The 21814-nt window shown below is 44.0% G+C and overlaps 1 protein-coding gene across 1 annotated transcript in view; it reads left to right on the top strand.

The window, feature by feature from the left end:
* The first annotated feature begins 525 nt into the window (after positions 1–525).
* Positions 526–21814, top strand: part of RPH3AL (rabphilin 3A like (without C2 domains)) — a 96734-nt gene continuing 75445 nt past the window's right edge. The window contains exon 1 of the mRNA XM_067472014.1: positions 526–1015. The gene's annotated coding sequence lies outside the window, so the exon portion shown is untranslated. The remainder of the gene's footprint in view (positions 1016–21814) is intronic.

Below are 21814 nucleotides of genomic sequence, written 5' to 3' on the forward strand. Positions count from 1 at the left end.
GCCAGTAGCCAATCAGCGTGAAGCTGGGCGGGGAGGAGAGGGCGGGAAATTTGAATTGTTTCTCTGTATTTTGCCTATAAAAATGCCTGTAAATCTTGTATTGGTATGCTTGTAGTGGAACTATCCCTGCAATGCATCCGATCTCAGCTGAATCGCTAATAAAGACACCTCGGTCACCAGCTTCTTCCGCTTTGGTGGGGATTTATTATTTTAATATTTTCGCTATTGGAATTGGCTTCGCTGCCCTCACCAAGGTTCCAGGACCCTTTTTGGTGCGGTCCTCGGGATCTCCTCGGCTGGGGAGATCCTCCTAAAAGCGGCTCGATATCAGGGGTGCTTTGAATGCAATATTCCTGCTTCTTGGCAAAATGGGGTTGGACTGGATGGCCCATGAGGTCTCTTCCAACTCTATAATTCTATGATTCTAACAAGGTCATCCCTTCCCAAAGATCATAAAATCTCCAAAAAGTTCTAGAGATTTCCATTTTCCAAAAGTGTGGACTTAGATAACCCATTTCAAAGCAGATACTGTGGATTATCTGCCTTGATATTCTGGGTTATACGGCTGTTTGGAAGGGCCCTGTGTAAAAGGAAGCAGGAAGAAACCTGGGAAAACAGCATTGCTTTCTTCCATCACCTTTCTACTACTGATTCCTTGCATTTTTCCACCTCTTCCTGCAGCCCACGACCTCTGCACCAGCTACAGCCACCCACATCCTTTGAGAGCTGGAGGCGGCTGGAAAGATTGATCTTCCCTTCCTGGCTGTGGCTTCCATCTCTCTGAGGTCACAGCTGCCATGCATCCACCCCCAGAATCCAGGCCACGCTTTGGCTCCCACGCACTCCTCCGGCCGGCTGGTTGCTGGCACCTTCTTTGCTTACTGTCTGAGTAATGCCAGTTGTCTGTTGCACACCTATGGCTCAGGCTGTTGTGCAGCTGTGCCTCGGTCGGACAAGAGATCTCTCTTTTCGGTGCTTGGCTGTGGCCGCTCCTGTTGCCTCTCTGAAAACCCAGGTGAGTCTGCAACCTGTAGCCTTTTGCAAAGTCTTTTTGCTTCTTCCAAACTTTAACAAAAAAGTAAACTTCCATAGCAATCCCTCTTTCTTTCTCGCTTTTGTTGAATGTTTTTTTCTTTTACGGCACTCCCAAACTCCTGAAACGTAAACACATACACATGAATGAGGAAGCCATGCCTGTGCCGACTTGTGAAGTTCTTTCTAACTCTGTTCCATAAACCTGTTGCAAGTTGCTCAAGTTGCTCAACACCTGCAGTTTGTTCTCTCCTTTCAAACTATGTACTGTATATACTCGAGTATAAGCCTTATATTATATATTATTATATTATATTATATATATTATATTATATTATATTATATTATTGTATATTATATTATTATATATTATATTATTATAATATTATTATAATATTACTATATTATATTATTGTATATTATATTATAATATATTATATTATATATTATTATTTTATTATTTTATTATTATATTACATATTATTATATTATATATATTATATTATATATTATAATATTATAATATTATTATATTATATTATTGTATATTATATTATTATAATATATTGTATTATATATTATATATTATTATATTATATTATTGTGTATTATATTATTATAATATTATTATATTATATATTACTATATTATATTATTGTATATTATATTATTATAATATATTATATTATATATTATATTATATATTATTATTATATTATTATATTATTATATTATATTATTGTATATTATATTATTATAATATATTGTATTATATATTATATATTATTATATTATATTTTTGTATATTATATTATTATAATATATTGTATTATATATTATATATTATTATATTACGAAAATAATTACGAAATAATTACGAAAATTGGAAAAATTGTTTCGATTCTTAATTACTCCTCACACTATTCCAAAATGGCTCAATATCGGATCGTAAGCTAATTTAAATACGAATTAATAACGAATTACGAAATTAACGAACGAAACCGCCCAGCCCTAATATCTATCTATATCTATAGCTGGATGGCTCTTTGTCAGGAGGGCTTTGATTACATTTTCTTGCCCTGATGAAGGGAGTTGGACTGGATGGCCTTAAGTATTTTCTGTTGGTCATGGGGGTCTGAAGTTTGCCCCAATTCTGTCGTTTATGGGGTTCAGAATGCTCTTTGATTGTAGGTGAACTATAGATCCCAGTAACTACAACTCCCAAATTCAAGGTCTATTTCCCCCAAACTCCATGTTCATATTTGGGCATATGGAATATTTGTGCCACGTTTGGTCCAGATCCATCATTGTTTGAGTCCACAGTGCTCTCTGGATGTAGGTGAACTACAACTCCCAAACTCAAGGTCAATGCCCACCAAACCCTTCGAGTATTTTCTATTTCTCATGGGAGTCCTGTATGCCATGTTTGGTTCAATTGCATCATTGGTGGAGTTCAGAATGTTCTTTGATTGTAGGTGAACTATAAATCCCAGTAATTACAACTCCCAAATGTCAAGGTCTATTTCCCACAAACTCCATCTGTGTTCATATTTGGGCATATGCAGTATTCGTGCTATGTTTGGTCCAGATCTATCATTATTTGACTCCACAGTACTCTCTGGATGTGGGTATACTACAACTCCCAAACTCAAGGTCAATGCCCACCAAACCCTTCTAGTGTTTTCTGTTGATCAGGGGACTCCTGTGTGCCAAGTTTGGTTCAATTCAATCATTGGTTGAGTTCAGAATGTTCTTTGATAGTAGGTGGACTATAAATCCCAACAACTACAACTCCCAAATGACAAAATCATAATTTTTTGAGTGATGGTCCCTCCTTGTGTTGCAAGATGTTTTGTTGCCAAATTTGGAGTGATTTCATTCATTGGTTCTTTCGTTTCTAAGGTACTCATTATGCACAGAGCATTTTTATATATATAGACTGATTCCTCAATTAATGTACCGTATATACTCGAGTATAAGGTGACCCGAATATAAGCCGAGGCACCAAATTTTACCACAAAAAACTGGGAAAACGTATTGACTCGAGTATAAGCCGACGGTAGGAAATGCAGCAGCTACGGGTAAATTTCAAAATAAAACTAGATACAATACAATTACATTAATTGAGGCATCAGTAGGTTAAATGTTTTGAATATTTACATAAAACTATAATTTAAGATAAGACTGTGGAACTCTGATTAAACCATTATTCTAACCTTCTTCAATGTAAATGGGCTTGCATATCCTTCCAATAAAAATAGAGTAAAATAATAAATGTAGTAATACTACTAAGCTTGGGAGTGATCTTGGACTCATCGCTGAGCCTGGAACCCCAGGTCTCGGCGGTGGCCGGGAGAGCTTATGCACAATTAAAACTTGTGCACCAGTTGTGCCCGTACCTTGGGAAGTCTGATCTGGCCACAGTGATCCACGCTCTTGTTACATCCCGAATAGACTACTGCAACGCACTCTACGTGGAGTTGCCCTTGAAGACTGTTCGGAAACTTCAACTGGTCCAGCAAGCGGCAGCCAGACTACTCACCAGAGTGTCATACAGGGAGCACACCACCCCCTGTTGTGTCAGCTCCACTGGCTGCCGGTTCAGTTCCGAGCCCAATTCAAGGTGCTGGTTTTGACCTACAAAACCCTATACGGTTCCGGTCCAGTGTATCTGTCCGAACGTATCTCCCTCTACATCCCACCCCGGAGTTTGAGATCATCTGGGGAGGCCCTGCTCTTGACCTCACCGCTATCACAAGTGAGGTTGGTGGGGACAAGGAGCAGGGCCTTCTCGGTGGTGACCCCTCACTTGTGGAACTCACTCCCGGGAGAAATTAGGGAATCAACATCCCTCCTCTCCTTCAGGAGGAAAGTAAAGACGTGGTTGTGGGACCAGGCCTTTGGGCAATCAGACGATTAGGACTGACAGGACTGACAATGTGGAATTGGATTTGGACTATGAGATAGCGAACGCTCACCGTCTATGAGGAGTAATCGGGTTTGTATTGTTTTATTGGTTTTATTGGTTTTATGGTTGTAATGCAGGAATTGTTGTTTAACTGTTTAACTGTTAATTGATGTTATTTTGTTTTACTACTGTTATGTGATTCTGGCATCGAATTGTGCCTTTGTAAGCCGCCCTGAGTCCCCTTCGGGGTGAGAAGGGCGGGGTAGAAGAAACCGAAATACATAAATAAATACCAATAACTAGAGTAAAATTATGAAAATGTAATAATAACAGTAATAATAGAGTAAAATAATAAATATAATAAAAACAATAACAAAGTAGAATGATCAATGTAACAACAATAACAATACATTTATTATGTATTTCAAACAGGGTAAAATAATCAATAACATTGACTCGAATATAAGCCGAGCGGGACTTTTTCAGCCAAAAAAAAAGGGCTGAAAAACTAGGCTTATACTTGAGTATATAAAGTAATTTAATTGGTATCTATTTTTATTTTGCAATTTACCAGTAACCTGTGCATTTCCCACCCTCGGCTTATATTCGAGTCAATCCGTATTGTCGTTTTTTTGTGGTAAAATTAGGTGCCTCGGCTTATATTAGGGTCGGCTTATACTCGAGTATATACGGTAATACTGCTTGATGCCTGTAGTTTGCTTATCCTTTGAATCTGTTAATGGACTTATATTAGCAGGATTTAGGCCTGTATAGTGTCTAGATCCAGGGAAGTCATGCTCCCCATGCTCGATTCTGCCTTGGTTAGACCACAACTGGAATATTGTGTCCAATTCTGGGCACCACAATTGAAGAGAGATGTTGACAAGCTGGAATGTGTCCAGAGGAGGGCAACTCAAATGATCAAGGGTCTGGAGAACAAGCCCTATGAGGAGCGGCTAAAAGAGCTGGGCATGTTTAGCCTGAAGAAGAGAAGGCTGAGAGGAGACATGATTAAAAAAAAGGTAAAGGTTGTCCCCTGACATTAAGTTCAGTCATGTCTGACTCTGGGGTGTGGTGCTCACCTCCATTTCTAAGCCGAAGAGCCAGCGTTGTCCGTAGACACCTCCAAGGTCATGTGGCTGGCATGACTGCATGGAGCGCCATTACCTTCCCGCCGGAGCGGTACCTATTGATCTACTCACATTTGCATGTTTTCGAACTGCTAGGTTGGCAGAAGCTAGGCATGATAGTCATGTATAAATATGTGAGGGGAAATCATAGGAAGGAGGGAACAAGCTTGTTTTCTGCTGCCCTGGAGACTAGGACGCAATGGAGCAATGGCTTCAAACTACAAGAAAGGAGATTCCACCTGAAAGTGAGGAAGAACTTCCTGACTGTGAGAGCCATTCAGCCGTGGAACTCTCTGCCCCGGAGTGTGGTGGAGGCTCCTTCTTTGGAGGTTTTTAAACAGAGGCTGGATGGCCATCTGTCAGGGGTGATTTGAATGCAATATTCCTGCTTCTTGGCAAGGGTTTGGACTGGATGGCCCATGAAGTCTCTTCCAACTCCTTGATTCTATGATTCTATGACTATGTATTGTCAAAGGCTTTCATGGCTGGAATCACTGGCTTGTAGCTTTTTTAGGCTATATGGCCATGTTCTAGAAAAACAGCCCAACTTCCTGACTGGGAGAGCTGTTCAACAGTGGAACTCTCTGTCCTGGAGTTCCTCTGGGCACTGCAATTGAAGGGAGATGTTGACAACCTGGAATGTGTCCAGAGGAAGAGGGCAACTAAAATGATCAAAGGTCTTGAGTACAAGCCCTATGAGGAGTGTCTTAAAGAGCTGGGCATGTTTGGCCTGAAGAAGAGAAGGCTGAGAGGAGACATGATAGCCATGTGAGAGGAAATCAGAGGGAGGAGGGAGCAAGCTTGTTTTCTGCTGCCCTGGAGACTAGGACGCAATGGAGCAATGGCTTCAAACTACAGGAAAGGAGATTCCACCTAAACATTAGGAAGGACTTTCTGACTGTGAGAGCCGTTCAGCAGTGGAACTCTCTGCCTCTCTGTGGTGGAGGCTCCTTCTTTGGAGGTTTTTAAACAGAGGCTGGATGGCCATCTGTCAGGGGTGACTTGAATGCAATATTCCTGCTTCTTAGCAAGGGGTTGAACTGGATGGCCCAGGAGGTCTCTTCCAACTCTTTGATTCTATGATTCTATGATTCTGTGAATGTGTCCAGAGGAAGAGGACAACTGAAATGATCAAAGGTCTGGAGAACAAGCCCTGTGAACAGATATTCCACCTAATTGGGCACCACAATTGAAGGGAGGCCTCACAACCTCTGAGGATGCTTGCCATAGATGCAGGCGAAACATCAGGAGAGAATGCTTCTAGAACATGGCCATATAGCCCGAAAAACCTACAAGAACCCATTGAAGGGAGATGTTGATAAGCTGGAATGTGTCCAGAGGAGGGTGACTAAAATGATCAAGGGTCTGGAGAACAATCCCTAAGAGGAGCAGCTTAAAGAGCTGGACATGTTCAGCCTGAAGAAGAGAAGGCTGAGAGGAGACATGATAATCATGTATAAATACGTGAGAGGAAGCCACAGGGAGGAGGGAGCAAGCTTGTTTTCCACTTCCTTGGAGACTAGGACGCAATGGAACAATGGCTTCAAGAGTGAAATACTCATGGCGCAATTGCAAACCGTGCCAACAAAAAGAAAAAATAGGACAAGTGCAAAGAAGCCAGAATGGATGTCCAAAGAACTTCTAACTGTGCTAAGACACAAAAGAGACATGCACAAAAAGTGGAAAAAGGGAGAAATCACCAAAGAAGAATTCAAACAAATAGCCAACACCTGTAGGGAAAAGGTCCTCAAGGCTAAAGCAAAATAAGAGCTCAGGCTTGCCAGGGACATTAAAAACAATAAAAAGAGCCTGTTTAGCCTGAAGAAGAGAAGGCTGAGAGGAGATATGATAGCCATGTATAAATATGTGAGAGGAAATCAGAGGGAGGAGGGAGCAAGCTTGTTTTCTGCTGCCTTGGAGACTAGGATGCAATGGAGCAATGGCTTCAAACTAAAGGAAAGGAGATTCCACCTGAACATAAGAAGGACTTTCTGACTGTGAGAGCCGTTCAGCAGTGGAACTCTCTGCCCCGGAGTGTGGTGGAAGCTCCTTCTTTGGAGGTTTTTAAACAGAGGCTGGATGGCCATCTGTCAGGGGTGATTTGAATGCAATATTCCTGCTTCTTGGCAAGGGGTTGGACTGGATGGCCCATGAGGTCTCTTCCAACTCTTTGATTCTATGGTTCTATGAGGCTGGATGGCCATCTGTTAGGAGTGCTTTGAACGTGATTTTCCTGCTTCTTGGCAGAATGGGGTTGGACTGGATTGCCCATAAAATTCTATGATTCCATGATCAATTTCAGGGACAAGAAGGAAACTGTTGTGTAAAACCTTGACCCTGGAAGAGTTGGTTCAACTCCCAACTTTGCAAAACAGATCTTTTGTCCGCCAAGGCCTTTGATCCCACAGACTCCCTGTTGTTTCTGAGGATGCCGAGCATGGGAATACCTTGGCCTAGCCTTTATCTTTGCTTCCTGTCACTTGCTGCTACCTTGTCATAGCAACCAAGGGGCTGTTTGTCCAGGTTGCTAGGGTTTCTTTGCCGTATAAAGCTTGGCCTGTGTAGCCAAAGGCCGGCACAGGGGGCAGTAAAACGTGGTCTGGAACCCACTGGCTCCGGATTCTTTTTCACCTGGCCCAAAGCGAGAAACTACAAGAGTCGAGCCAAGTGTGACCCATGGTAGTGTTGGCAGGTGTTCAAAATAGCAGTAAGGAATGGTTAAAGTTCAGGAAATGTTAGGGTTGACAAAAATCAGGAAGTAGCTACTGATTTAACACGTTTGTGTTGTATGGAGATGAAAATACTGGTTGGGTTCCAGCAGAGGTAATTTTCAACGGTAAGCAAACAGTATTTTGGTGCCCCCCCCCCCACAACCAATCACTGATATATATTTTCTGTTTGTCGTAGGAATTCTGTGTGCCATATTTGGTTCAATTCCATCATTGGTGGAGTTCAGAATGCTCTTTGATTGTAGGCGAACTATACATCCCAGTAACTACACTTGCCGCATTTGTTCCCTTGCCTGGCCCGCTTTGCACCAAAAGTCACCTCTTCTCCTGACTTTCTCCTCAGCCATTGAGACCGAGAGAGGGGAGGCGGGTGGAGCGCCGGGGGATCGGGAAAGGGAGCCGGTCATGGGGAAGGGATCGAATGCAGAGAACGATTGAGCGCCGGCTCTGCTTGCTCACCCGGTGGCCGGGTGGAGCAGGAACGAGAGGGGCTAGGAGAGGCCCCTTTGGGAAGAGGATCGCCCGGCAGAGAGGCAAGAAAGCCAAGGCTCCCCCCGGACTGCTAGGGCTGTTGTGAGCTGAGGAGGCGCTCCTCAAGTGGCAGTCGAGGGGTATTTACAGAGGTGCCTCTGCGCCCCTGGCAAAAAAAAGTGTTCTGCAACCGCTTACTTTGCGTAATGGATGAGCCGCCCCTGAGTTCCAGTTAAGTTAGCCACACCTCTGCAAAGTTAACGTATTGTCCATTTCTATAAATTGTAGGGTGCGCTTCCGTCTTTACGAAGGGTTCACACCCCAATATACAAGTTGTTTTCGAATCTTATTCGGTCTAAAGAAAATGAAAAGAATCCCAACTCTGCCATAGAATATAATAAGAGAGAGCTCCTATAAGGGACAAGCTTCCGAGCCCTCAAAGAAAGGGCATTCCATATGATAAGAAATTTATTTATTTGTATTGTCAAAGGCTTTCATGGCCGGAATCACTGGGTTGTTGTAGGTTTTTTCGGGCTATATGGCCATGGTCTAGAGGCATTCTCTCCTGACGTTTCGCCTGCATCTATGGCAAGCATACCTCTGAGGATGCTTGCCATAGATGCAGGCAAAACGTCAGGAGAGAATGCCTCTAGACCAGTGGTTCTCAATCTTCCTAATGCCGTGACCCCTTAATACAGTTCCTTATGTTGTGGTGACCCCCAACCATAATACTGTTTTAGTTGCTACTTGATATCTGTCATTTTACTACTGTTATAAATTGTAATGTAAATATCCGATATGCAGGATGCATTTTCCTTCACTTGACCAAAGTGAGCACAAATACCTGATACACCCTGATACACCAGTTTAAATACTGGTGAGGTTTGGGGAGGATTGCTTTTGTAATTTGTGAGGTGTCATTGCTGGAATTTATAGTTCACCTATAATCAAAGAGCATTCTGAGCTCCACCAGCGATGGATTTGAACCAAACTTGGTACACAGAACTCCCATGACCTCTGAACTTGACCAGCAATAGAATTGGGTCAGACTTTCCACATGCAATCCCAATGACCAACAGAAAACACTGGAAGGGTTTGGTAAACATTGAACTTGAGTTTCTGAGTTGTAGTTCACCTATACCCAGAGGAGTGCTGTGGATTCACACAATGATGGATCTGGACCGAACTTGGCACGAATACTCAATATGCCTGAATGTGAACACTGGTGAAGTCTGGGGAAAATAAACCTTGACATTTGGGAGTTGTAGTTGTTGGGATTTATAGTTCACCTACAATAAAAGAGCACTTTGAACTTGACCAGCAATAGAATTGGGTCAGACTTTCCACATGCAATCTCCATGACCAACAGAAAATACGATGTTTGACTCCAAAGCACTCCAGCAAAAAAGCATGCAGGGAATGCGGAAGTACTTCATCAGTATCGCAGATGGACGATGAAAGCGACAGCTCCCCTGGCGGCCAGAAAAAGTTAAATAGCCTCTGTGTATGTCTCTATATATTGTATGTTAAAATTGGCATTGAATGTTTGCCATATATGTGTACACTGTAATCCGCCCTGAGTCCCCTGCAGGGTGAGAAGGGCGGAATATAAATGCTGTAAATAATAATAATAATAATAATAATAATAATAATAATAATTTTTCTGATGGTCTTTGGTGACCCCTTTGACACCCCCTCATGACCCCCTCGAGGGTCCCGACCCCCAGGTTGAGAAACACTGCTCTAGACCATGGCCATATAGCCCGAAAAAAACCTACAACAACCCTATTTATTTATTTATTTATTTACAACATTTATATGCCGCCCTTCTCACCCCGAAGGAGACTCAGATCGGCTTACAAGATATATATATATATATATATATATATATATATATATATACACACATACAATATATTATATTATTATCATAGTACAATATCAGCATTAAATATAACTATATTGTACTATACCATTATATTGAAATATTATTCATAATATTACATGTAATATAAAATATATTATTATTATTATTATTATTATTATTATTTTGTCGTGTCAGGAGCGACTTGAGAAACTGCAAGTCGCTTCTGGTGTGAGAGAATTGGCCGTCTGCAAGGACATTGCCCAGGGAACGCCCAGATGATTTTATCATCTTTCTAGGAGGCTTCTCTCATGTCCCTGCTTGAGGAGCTAGAGCTGATAGAGGGAGCTCATCCGCCTCTCCTTGGATTCGAACCTGTGACCTGTCAGTCTTCAGTCCTGCCGGCACAGGGATTTAACCCACTGCGCCACTGGGGGCTCCATAATAATAATAATAATAATAATAATAATAATAATAATAATAGATTCTTGTGGGTTTTTTCGGGCTATAGGGCCATGTTCTAGAGGCATTTCTCCTGATGTTTCGCCTGCATCTATGGCAAGCATCCTCAGAGGTAGTGAGGTCTGTTGGAATTAGGAAAATGGGTTTATATATCTGTGGAATGGCTGGGGTGGGGCAAGGAGCTCTTCCCTGCTGGAGCTAGGTGTGAATGTTTCAACTGACCACCTTCATTAGCATTTGAAGGCCTGGCTGAGCCTGGGAAAATCCCCTGTTGAGAGGTGTTAAGATGTGCCTGGTTGTTTCCTCTCTGCTGTTTTGCTGTTGTAATTTTAGAGTTTTTTAATACTGGTAGCCAGATTTTGTTCATTTTCATGGTCTCTTCCTTTCTGTTGAAATTGTCCACATGCTTGTGGATTTCAATGGCTTCTCTGTGTAGTCTGACATGGTGGTTGTTGGTGTGGTCCAGCATTTCTGTGTTCTCAAATAACATGCTGTGTCCAGGCTGGTTCATCAGGTGCTCTGCTATGGCTGACTTCTCTGGTTGAAGTAGTCTGCAGTGCCTTTCATGTTCCTTGATGCGTGTTTGGGCAATGCTGCGTTTGGTGGTCCCTATGTAGACTTGTCCAGCCTGGACACAGCATATTATCAGCATAATGTCAGGAGAAATGCCTCTAGAACATGGCCCTATAGCCCGAAAAAACCCACAAGAACCTAGTGATTCCAGCCATGAAAGCCTTCGGCAATACAATAATAATAATAATAATAATAATAATAATAATAATAATAATGTCTATGTCTGGAGAACAAACGCTATGAGGAGCAACTTGAAAGAGCCAGGCATGTTTAGCCTGCAGAAGAGGCGTCTGAGAGGATACATGATTTAAATACGTGAGGGAAAGTCATAGGGAGCAAGTTGTTTTTGGCTCCCTGGACACTCGGAGACAAAACAGTAGGAGGAAAGGAGATTTTGCCTGAACATTAGGAAGAACTTCCTGACAGTGAGAGCCGTTCATCAGTGGAACTCTCTGCCCCGGAGTGTGGTGGAGGCTCCTTCTTTGGAGCTTTTAAACAGAGGCTGGATGGCCATCTGTCGGGGGTGCTTTGAATGCAATTTTCCTGCTCCTTGGCAGAATGGGGTTGGACTGGATGGCCCACGAGGTCTCTCCCAACTCTTTGATTCTATGATTCCAACTTTATATTCCTATGATTTTAGTGCCAGTTTTGGAAACTGAAAAAAAGACATTGCCTACCACCTGCTGTCCAAAGTGAAGCGAATCTTAATAAGTTCTTCTTGTTTCCCATTAACAGAACTCTCCGCTGTCAAATGGGAGCATTTCTGGTGAGGTGAAAAATTAAAGCTGTGAGGCTTAATTGAATAAAAGCTGTGGTTTTCAAGCTGGGACAGTGTCGTGCTGTGAAAGATTAATTTAAAGTAGGAAAGACCCCTGTGGTCTTTCTCCTCCCCAAAGATGCCAGCAACACAGGAGGCTGTCTCAAATTTGGCCTAGGAAATAGGAATGTGTCTGAATCTGACATCTGGGATGGCGTGGTTCGGCTGACCTATGCTTTGTGTGGCTGAAAAGGGTGGATTGAGAGTTTATTTCTGAGTAGATGTGGCTAAGATGGTGTGCTGTTGCACGCTGGGCCTGTGCATAAGACTGTAGACAGGACATAAATTCTGTGTGCCCAACGGGACGTCGGGGCTGCCTCAGATTAAAGGCCTTTGGGTTTCCTTAAAACAGAGTCTTTAGATTGCTTAAAGGTTCAACAAAGTTCTTTATTATTGATGAAAACAAACAGGTACTTCAAGGCTTTCTTAATAGTCTATTGCAGGGGTCCCCAAACTTTTTGAACAGAGGGCCGGGTCACAGTCCCGCAAACTGTTGGAGGGCTGGATTATATTTTGAAAAAAACATGAATGAATTCCTATGCACTCTGCACATATATTCATAGAATCATAGAATCAAAGAGTTGGAAGAGATCTCATGGGCCATCCAGTCCAACCCCCTGCCAAGAAGCAGGAATATTGCATTCAAATCACCCCTGACAGATGGCCATCCAGCCTCTGCTTAAAAGCTTCCAAAGAAGGAGCCTCCACCACACTCCAGGGTAGAGAGTTCCACTGCTGAACGGCTCTCACAGTCAGGAAGTTCTTCCTCATGTTCAGATGGAATCTCTTCTCTTGTAGTTTGAAGCCATTGCTCCATTGCGCCCTAGTCTCCAAGGAAGCAGAAAACAAGCTTGCTCCCTCCTCTCTGTGGCTTCCTCTCACATATTTATACATGGCTATCATATCTCCTCTCAGCCTTCTCTTCTTCAGGCTAAACATGCCCAGTTCCCTAAGCCGCTCCTCATAGGGCTTGTTCTCCAGACCCTTGATCATTTTAGTCGCCCTCCTCTGGACAATATCTCTCTTGAATTGCAGTGCCCAGAATTGGACACAATATTCCAGGTGTGGTCTAACCAGAGCAGAATAGAGGGGTAGCATGACTTCCTTAGATCTAGACACTAGGCTCCTATTGATGCAGGCCAAAATCCCATTGGCTTTTTTTGCCGCCACATCACATTGTTGGCTCATGTTTAACTTGTTGTCCACGAGGACTCCAAGATCTTTTTCACATGTACTGCTCTCGAGCCAGGCATTGTCCCCCATTCTGTATCTTTGCATTTCATTTTTTCTGCCAAAGTGGAGTATCTTGCATTTGTCACTGTTGAACTTCATTTTGTTAGTTTTGGCCCATCTCTCTAATCTGTCAAGATCGTTTTGAATCCTGCTCCTGTCCTCTGGACTATTGGCTCTCCCTCCCAATTTGGTGTCGTCTGCAAACTTGATGATCCTGCCTTCTAGCCCTTCATCTAAGTCATTAATAAATATCCTGAACAGGACCGGGCCCAGGACGGAACCCTGCTTCAGGCACTCCACTTGTCACTTCTTTCCAAGAGGAAGAGGAAGCATTAGTGAGCACTCTCTGTGTTCTTCCACTTAACCAATTACAGTTCCACCTCACCGTAGTTTTGCCTAGCCCACATTGGACTAGTTATATGGACTATATTATTTGTGGGATTAACAGAACTCAAAAACCACTGGACGAATTGACACCAATTTTGGACACAAGACACCTAACAACCCAATGTGTGTCCTTCACTCAAAAATTGATTTTGTCATTTGGGAGTTGTAGATGCTGGGATTTATAGTTCACCTACAATCAAAGAGCATTCTGAACTCCACCAATGATGGAACTGAATCAAACTTGGCACACAGAATTCCCATGACCAACAGAAAATACTGGAAGGGTTTGGTGGGCACTGACCTTGAGTTTTGGGAGTTGTAGTTTACCTACATCCAGAGAGAACTGTAGACTCAAACAATGATGGGTCTGGACTAAACTTGGCACAAATTCTCAGTATGCCCAAATGTAAACACTAGTAGAGTTTGGGGGAAATAGACCTTGACATTTGGGAGTTGTAGTTGCTGGGATTTATAGTTCACCTACACTCAAAGAGCATTCAGAACTCCACCAATGATGGAATTAAATCAAACTTGGCACACAGAACTCCCATGACCAAGTAGAAAATACTGGAAGGGTTTGGTGGGCATTGTAATTGACATTTGGGAGTTGTAGTTGCTGGGATTTATCGTTCACCTACAATCAAAGAGCATTCGAACCCTACCAAGGATTGAATTGGGCCAAACTTCCCACATAGAACCTCCATGGCCAACAGAAAATACTGTGTTTTCTGATGGTCTTTGGTGACCCCTCTGACACCCCCTTGCGACCCCTCCCGACCCCCAGGTTGAGAAACACTGGTCTATTGGCTCTCTCAATCTTGTCCACTGGGAACAGGCACAATCTTCATAAACTGTATTTAACTAATGGGGAAATCCTTAATTTCTAATCTGGGCAGTCTGTCTTTACCTCTGTTGGCGTGGAGCCCCTGCACCCGGTACCAACTGCGTCTGACTTCCGCGAGTGATCCTTACCAAGCAGAGCTTTGTAGACTTCCAGGGGAAAAGAAGGAGTTCAGGTTTCAGTGATGGCTGACTGAAGTCCGTCAGCAAAGGAGCTGTAAGGCTGTATGATCCTCGGCCAAGCTGTGGGCTGTATAACCCCGGCCAAGCTGTAGACTGTATATCTCCCCGGCCAAGCCATAGAAGACGAAGCTTTCTACAGGAGCTCTTGGTATTATGTCCTGCATGAAAAGCTTCTCTGTGTGAGCTGAACCCAAAATGGCTCCTATTCCCTCTAAAAACCCCAAAAGGGGGCGGGACCAGGTAACCTAACTATAATTGACAGGTGGCTTGCCCTATGATTGCAGCCAAAAGAAGCCACCTATCTGCAGAGTCCTTGAAACTTAGGACTGCAACAAACATTCAATGCAAAACAAACAAAATTGGAGCTCCTGGTACAGTTGTACCTGCACAGATGGAGCTGTGCTTTGTATGGCGGGAACACATCCAAATTGGTAAGTATTTGACTGCAACAGTTTGAATTCACGACAGTTTACAAGGAACTGCAATAGCACAGTGGGTTAAATCGCCAACTGCAGAAAATCTTGCCGACCGGAAAGTTGGCAGTTCAAAGCCGCGGGTCAGGGTGAACTCCCGCCATCAGCCCTAGCAAATGTGAGTAGATCAATAGGTACTGCTTTGGATGGGGAGATAAAAGGCACCCCTGAAGACATGTTGGCAATTCTGTCAGGAGGGCGTCCATTGCATGAAAAATGAAAGAAAAGCACCTCCTTACGGCTGGAGTTGAGCACGGCCTCCAGATGCCAGAGATGAAAAAGGGAAGCCTTTGCCTCCATCTGTGTACTGTCTATCTTTGTTGTTAATTGTGTTCTGTCGCCGCTGGATCTGAAATGAAGCACCTTTAAGAGAGGATGTGCGGCTTAAATCCAGCGGGAAGCCAGGGCCCCCAAAAAGGAGCCTTTAGGAAAATTTCCCTCATTAAATAGTCTTTAGGAGGCTTGAGCTTAAACATCTTTTATTGATGAACAAACAGGAATTGTAAAATTTGCTTGGTAAAGAAACCAGTTCTCTCAAACTTGTCCACAGGGGACAGGCACTATCTTCAATAACTTTCTTCAAAGGAAAATTCCCCTTTCAAGCTCCTCCCAGGCTACTGTGAACCTAAACCTGACTGATTTGAATCCACTACCGGTTGAACTGCGTCTCAGAACCGAGTAGACGTACCAGCAGGCCTGTAGTCACTTAGCTGGAGATCTTGACGATTAGAGCTGTTATTCCCTCCGGAATTCCTCAGGGCTGTAAGCTGTTTCCCCGGAACCTTTGGGAATCTTTAGAGGCTTAAGACTGTTTTCCCCCGGGAAGTCTTAAGAGATGAAGCCTTTGTACAGGACGTCTGTACACATCCTTTGCTGAGACTAACTGAAAAATGGCCCCTTCCCTCCAAAAAACCCAGAGAGGGGCGGGACCAGGGATCCTAACTATTATTGACAGGTGGCTTGCCCTATGAATGCAGCCAAAGAAAGCCACCTATCTGCAAAGTCCCTGCAACTTAGGACTATGAACAAACACTCAGTGCAAAGCACAAAATTGGAGCCCTTGGAACAGCCATTCCAGAACAACATATATTAGACATATAAGGCTTTCATGTGATGTAACATTGAAAAGAACACAAAGCCAAAGACTTATCAGCAGCCCCTTGTACATACTTACATCATCTCTGACACTGAATAGATGTTGGGTCACTCTGTCTCTTCCAAACTCATCTCCACAAGCAGCTTGATTAATTAAATAATAGCCGAGTTTCCAGAAAATGTTGATATTTATGTCGATTGGGTGACTCTGCTTGTTCTTTCCAGAAGGACAAAGCTATGGAATTCATGACTTGGCCCCCTGATGTTTTATTTATTGTGTCAGGAGCGAACCAAAACAGTCGTATTGCATTAAAAACAAACAAACAAACACAAAGATTGCAGACTTGGTATTCTTTTAAATGTCCTTTGACCAGTATCTGGCCACTTGGTGTTGCTGCAAGAAGGTCCTCCATTGTGTATGTGGCGGGGCTCAGGTTGCATTGCAGTAGGTGGTCAGTGGTTTGCTCTTCTCCACACTCGCATGTCGTGGATCCCACTTTGTAGCCCCATTTCTTAAGGTTGGATCTGCAACTCATGACGCCAGAGTGCAGTCTGTTCAGCGCCTTTCAAGTCACCCAGTTTTCTGTGTGCCCAGGAGGGAGTCTCTCATTTGGTACCAGGCCCTACTTACCTCTCCGAACACATCTCCTCCTGTGAACCGACTAGGACACTAAGATCATCTGGGGAGGCCCTGCTCTCGGTTCCGCCTGCATCACAGGCGCGCTTGGCGGGGACGAGAGACAGGGCCTTCTCAGTGGTGGCCCCTCGGCTGTGGAACGCCCTGCCTGCAGATATCAGATTGGCCCCCTCCCTGCTGGCATTTTGGAGGAAAGTGAAGACCTGGCTGTTCGAACAAGCATTTGATTAAACAGTGTAATTGAACATAGGAATACGGAATAATGGATGACGAGACTGGATTCTGATTTTACTGTTGAGGCGCTAATGATTGTTATACTGATGTTAATGATTTATGTGATAATTGTTTTTAATTGCCCTATACTTGTTTTGTGATATTTTGTACTGATGTTGTTCACCGCTTTGAGTCGCCTGAGGGCTGAGAAAAGCGGTATAGAAATAAAGTAAATAAATAAATAAAGTAAATTGATTGAGGTTCAGGGTTTGAGTCTGCCACTTTTGGACTCTCACTTGCTGAGGTGTTCCAGTGAGTGTCTCTGTAGATCTTAGAAAACTATTTCTTGATTTAAGTCGTTGACGTGCTGGCTGATACCCAAACAAGGGATGAGCTGGAGATGTCTCTGCCTTGGTCCTTTCACTATTGGCTGCTACTTCCTGGCGGATGTCAGGTGGTGCAATACCGGCTAGACAGTGTAATTTCTCCAGTGGTGTAGGGCGCAGACACCCTGTGATAATGCGGCATGTCTCATTAAGAGCCACATCCACTGTTTTAGTGTGGTGAGATGTGTTCCACACTGGGCATGCGTACTCAGCAGCAGAGTAGCACAGCGCAAGGGCAGATGTCTTCACTGTGTCTGGTTGTGATACCCAGGTTGTGCCAGTCAGCTTTCGTATGATATTGTTTCTAGCACCCACTTTTTGCTTGATGTTCAGGCAGTGCTTCTTGTAGGTAAGGGCATGGTCCAGAGTGACTCCCAGGTATTTGGGTGCGCTGCAATGCTCCAGTGGGATTCCTTCACAGGTAATCCTCAGAGCTCGGGATGCTTTTCTGTTCTTAAGGTGAAACGCACATGTCTGTGTTTTAGATGGATTAGGGATCAGCTGGTTTTCCCTGTAATAGGCAGTAAGAGCACCTAGAGCTTAGAGAGCTTCTGTTCTACTATCTCAAAGCTCCCTGCTTGAGCGGTGATGGCATGATCATCAGCATAGATGAAACTCTCTGTCCCTTCTGGGAGTGGCTGGTCATTTGTGTAGATGTTGAACATGGATGGAGCAAGCACGCTCCCCTGAGGCAGACCGTTCTTCTGTTTCCGCCATCTGCTTCTCTGGCCCTGGAACTCAACCAAAAAGCTCCTGTTTTGTAGCAGGTTTCCTATGAGGCGGGTGAGGTGGTCGTCCTTTGTGATCTTATACATTTTTCTCAGGAGGAGGCGGTGGTTCACGGTATCATAGGCTGCTGACAGGTCTATGAAGACAGCTCCTGTGATCTGCTGACAGGCCTATGAAGGCAGCCCCCTGATGTTATCCAACCTCTTGTCCTCAGTCTTTTCTGTCTGGAAAGTGGGAACGAATGGCAAAGGAATGGCCAAGCTGCCAGAAATCCTCTGCTTCTTTTAGAAGTTTATTTTCCCCTTGCAAACATTTGCATCATGTGAACTGCTGGATGGGAAGATGCCAAGCTTTGGAATGTAGCTGTGCCAACAGTGTGCCAAGTTCAGCAGGTTAAGAAAACACAGTGATGTAACCTTGGCCGCATTTGCTCTGCTCCTAGCTGAGGACTGGCAGGGGAGCAGCCCTTGGTTTCTGATCTGAAGCCAAACATGTTCGATATTTGGGAAAATTCACAGAACTGGTGAGGGGAAGGGTGGCAATTTGTAGTTCAGGGACAACTGGAGAACTATATTCAGTTCTTTCTCATGTTCAGATGGAATCTCCTCTCTTGTAGTTTGAAGCCATTGTTTCGCTGTCCTAGTCTCCACGGAAGCAGAAAACAAGCTTGCTCCCTCCTCCCTGTGGCTTCCTCTCACATATTTATACATGGCTATCATATCTCCTCTCAGCCTTCTCTTCTTCAGGCTAAACATGCCCAGCTCCTTAAGCCGTTCCTCATAGGGCTTGTTCTCCAGACCCTTGATCATTTTAGTCACCCTAGGTTTTTTTCCTGTTATGTCTTTGGATGTAAACAGTGTAGAGTGCTTTGAAATGTATTTCGGATGCAAATTGCGGCATTAGATGTTTCCAAGAGACACGAATTGCTTTTGCGGAGGCAAGAAATCGGTTTGGAAAGTGCTGAGATTGATATCGAGCTGCTTTTAGGAGGATCTCCCCAGCCGAGGAGATCCTGAGGACCGCACGAAAAGAGTCCTTGAACCTTGGTGAGGCCAGCGAAGCCAATTTCAGCAGCAAAAATATTTAAAATAATAAATCCTCACCAAAGCGGAAGAAGCTGGTACCGAGGTGTCTTTATTTGCGATTCAGCTGCAATCGGATGCATTGTAGGAATAGTTCCACTACAAGCATAGCAATACAGAATTTTACTGGCATTTTTATAGAGAAAATACAGGTTTGAAAGTTTCAAAACTCCCTCCCTCTTTGGCTCCTTAGCAAATCAGGGAGAGGGAGGCAGGACGGAAGAGGGGCATTGTTTTGTCCAGCAAAGGTTGATTTCATTAAGAAAGGTTTTCCTGCCCTTGATGGGTTTTGGTGAAGGAAAACAAACAGGATCGGGGGAGGGGACCTCGGGGGGCGGGGGGGATCAACCCTGCCCTTGTGATTCAATCAAAGTGTCCAGATAACTTCCTTGCCTGCCAGACAAAGCAAACAAGAGGAAGTTTCAGCTTGCTATTGTCCATGCAGAGGTGAAATAATCAAATAAGAAAGGGAGGTGGTGGTTCTCCCTCAAGCATTTCAACAGTCCTGGGTCACATTTTCTAGGGCAAAAGGCAAAGGGGAAAGGCAATATTTCATAGCAAGATACATACATTCATAATCATCAGCATTTCATAGCAACAAAACCCCATCTTTGTCCCACATTCCAAGTATATTTAATAAGAGAATTAATTTTCATGAAGAAGCCAATGTTTTAAAAGGTCTTTGAGGAAAGTTCATGAGAGAGATAGTATGTACTGAAGTCCAAGACATGCAGGCAGAGAGTCCATGATCATTGGGAAGGCTGGCAGATTTCTTTTATTTGTCGTGTCAGAGCAGCCAGTCCATTATATTACATTTCTAACAGAACAAAGCAAACAAACAGAAAAATACGCAACTTGTGAGTTTGGTAGCTGGTTAAATGTCCTTTGACCAGTATCTGGCCACTTGGAGTGCTTGCGGTGTTGCTGCAAGAAGGTCCTCCATTGTGCATGTGGCAGGGCTCAGGTTGCATTGCAGCAGGTGGTCAGTGGTTTGCTCTTCTCCACACTCGCATGTCGAGGATTCTACTTTGTAGCCCCATTTCTGAAGGTTGGCTCTGCATCTCGTGGTGCCAGAGCGCAGTCTGTTCAATGCCTTCCAAGTCGCCCAGTCTTCTGTGTGCCCAGGAGGGAGTCTCTCATTTGGTATCAGCCATTGGTTGAAGTGCTGGGTTTGAGCCTGCCACTTTTGGACTCTCGCTTGCTGAGGTGTTCCGGCGAGTGTCTCTGCAGATCTTAGAAAACTATGTCTAGATTTAAGTCGTTGGCGTGCTGGCTGATACCCAAACAGGGGATGAGCTGGAGATGTCTCTGCCTTGGTCCTTTCACTATTGGCTGCTACTTCCTGGCGGATGTCAGGTGGTGCAATACTGGCTAAGCAGTGTAATTTCTCCAGTGGTGTAGGGCGCAGACACCCCGTGATAATGCGGCATGTCTCATTCAGAGCCACATCCACTGTTTTAGTGTGGTGAGATGTGTTCCACACTGGGCATGCGTACTCAGCAGCAGAGTAGCACAGTGCAAGGGCAGATGTCTTCACTGTATCTGGTTGTGATCCCCAAGTTGTGCCAGTCAGCTTTCGTATAATATTGTTTCTAGCACCCACTTTTTGCTTGATGTTCAGGCAGTGCTTCTTGTAGGTAAGAGCACGGTCCAGAGTGACTCCCAGGTATTTGGGTGTGCTGCAATGCTCCGGTGGGATTCCTTCCCAGGCTGGCAGATGAAACCCCAGCTGTGCTGCAACTGATTCACGCTTTTGGAAACTACAACTCTCACAAAGGGCAGAAGTCCCCAGATCCAGCCGTTTCCCAAAAGCCTCGTGGGGTCCTTGTTGTCAGTGCCTTGGCAATGTGACCAAGACTTAACCCTTGTTGTGTAGTCTGGTGTCCTTGCCCTTTGCAGAACTATAAGTCACTATCCCTTAATTTTTTGGGGGGGGGGGTGCTCGACATCAGGATGGGCTGTGGTTTGAGGGCTTCGAAAAGAGCTTGGGAAAGCCATATGCAGCCCCGGATATGCATTTGGTTCTAGTGTGTATTTTTATTTGTAGGTTCAAGGTGAAAAGCTGGCATCTCGCTTTGGCATAGGACACTTTCTTTGTGCTGGAGTGAGTGAACTGTAAAAAAAAGAGAAAGAAATTAATGTTATTCTTCGTAGCACGGTACTTCATCCCAGTGAGAATGCAACAGATGAGGAGAGAGGTTTACATAAATGTGTTTCCTTCTTCGGAGAAAGGGCCAAGGCCAGATTGGTTGTTCTGCGGTGACAGCTCACTCCGGGAGCCCTGGCAGTCGCAAACAGACAGCGAGGGCGGGTTGGGCAACCGAGATGCCAAGGCCCTGTTGGACTCTGTGTTTACAGGAACAAAGCACAAATGTGTTTTCTTTCTCTGGCTCAGAGGGCAGGGAAATACGCTTTGAAACATGTGTAGAATGACGGATACATCTTTCCTCCAACTGTCTTCCTCCTCTCAAAATAGCAGGCTGCCTTCTGCAAAGCTTTCTTTACACATGCCCAGTACATGTTGCTGTCAACAAAGTCAAATATTGAATGTATCTTATGGGCTTCTAAAT

The sequence above is a fragment of the Anolis sagrei genome, chromosome 11 (genome assembly GCF_037176765.1).
Source record: "Anolis sagrei isolate rAnoSag1 chromosome 11, rAnoSag1.mat, whole genome shotgun sequence".
Lineage (NCBI taxonomy): Eukaryota > Metazoa > Chordata > Lepidosauria > Squamata > Dactyloidae > Anolis > Anolis sagrei.